The following is a 1422-nucleotide window of genomic DNA, read 5'->3' as shown; positions in this document are numbered from 1 at the left end:
TTGTTGAAAATACATAAGTGAAAGGTTCAGGCATGGCCGAATGACCAGCCCTCTCCTTGATCAAGAGACCGAATAGTCAAAAGATTAAACTGTCAAAAGATGTCTAATACAATAGTAACGTATCCTATTTATACTAGACTAGCTACTAGGGTTTACATGAGTAAGTAATTGATGCATAAATCCACTTCCGGAGCCCACTTGGTGTATGCTTGGACTGAGCTTGATCTATCCACGAGCTGAGGCTTTTCTTGGAGTTGAACTCCAAGTTATGACGTGTTTTGGGCGTTCAACTCCGGATCATGACGTTTTTCTGGCGTTTAACTCCAGACAGCAGCATGTACTTGGCGTTCAACGCCAAGTTACGTCGTCAATTTCCGAAAAAAGTATGGACTATTATATATTGCTGGAAAGCTCTGGATGTCTACATTCCAACGCCGTTGAGAGCGTTCCATTTGGAGTTCTGTAGCTCCAGAAAATCCATTTCGCGTGCAGGGAGGTCAGATTCCAACAGCATCAGCAGTCCTTTTGTCAGCCTTTTTTCAGAGTTTTGCTCAAGTCCCTCAATTTCAGCCAGAATTTACCTGAAATCACAGAAAAACACACAAACTCATAGTAAAGTCCATAAATGTGAATTTAACATAAAAACTAATGAAAACATCCCTAAAAGTAGCTCAACTTACTAAAAACTACCTAAAAACAATGCCAAAAAGCGTATAAATTATCAGCTCATCACATCTCAATTCATGCCATTGGAGCAAACAACTTTGATCTTAAGCCTCAATTAGTTTCTCTAATGTAGCATAATTGCATGTTTCATGGACTTCCATCGGAAGATCCTCATCAGTTCTTAGCTGAATTCTTGCAGATCTGTGATACTGTTATAACCAATGGGTTGATCCCGAGGTCTGCAGACTTATGCTTTTCCCTTTTGTTGTAAGAGACAGAGCTAGGATATAGTTGGACTCACAACCTAGAGAAATCCTGAACTCTCGAGACAAGTTGGTCAATGCTTTCTTGACCAAATTCTTTCCACCTTAAAAGATGAGCAAGCTTAGAGTGGAAGTCCAAATCTTCAGACAGAAGGAAGGTGAATCTCTCTATGAAGCTTGGGAAAGATACAAGCAATTAACCAAAAGGTGTCCTTCTGACATGCTTCCACAATGGAGCATCATTTGTATATTCTATGATGGTCTGTCTGAATTGTTCAAGATGTTATTGAACCATTCTGCTGGTGGATCTCTTCATCTGAAAACACCTGCAGAAGCCCATGAACTCATTGAGATGGTTGCAAATAACCAGTTCATGTACACTTCTGAAAGAAATCCTGTGAATAATAGGATGACTCAGAAGAAAGGAGTTCTTGAGATTGATACTCTGAATGCCATATTGGCTCAGAACAAAATCTTGACTCAGCAAGTCAAT

The 1422-nt window shown here is 39.8% G+C and overlaps 1 non-coding gene across 1 annotated transcript; it reads right to left on the bottom strand.

The window, feature by feature from the left end:
• Positions 1–1047: 1047 nt before the first annotated feature.
• Positions 1048–1155, bottom strand: LOC112719499 (small nucleolar RNA R71). Its single transcript, XR_003161799.1, has one exon. It is a non-coding gene; the product is annotated as a small nucleolar RNA R71 (small nucleolar RNA).
• Positions 1156–1422: the final 267 nt, after the last annotated feature.

This window comes from Arachis hypogaea, chromosome 10 (assembly GCF_003086295.3).
Source record: "Arachis hypogaea cultivar Tifrunner chromosome 10, arahy.Tifrunner.gnm2.J5K5, whole genome shotgun sequence".
Classification (NCBI taxonomy): domain Eukaryota; kingdom Viridiplantae; phylum Streptophyta; class Magnoliopsida; order Fabales; family Fabaceae; genus Arachis; species Arachis hypogaea.
Note: the sequence above shows the minus strand (reverse complement) of the source record. Positions and strands in the feature narration are given on the sequence as shown.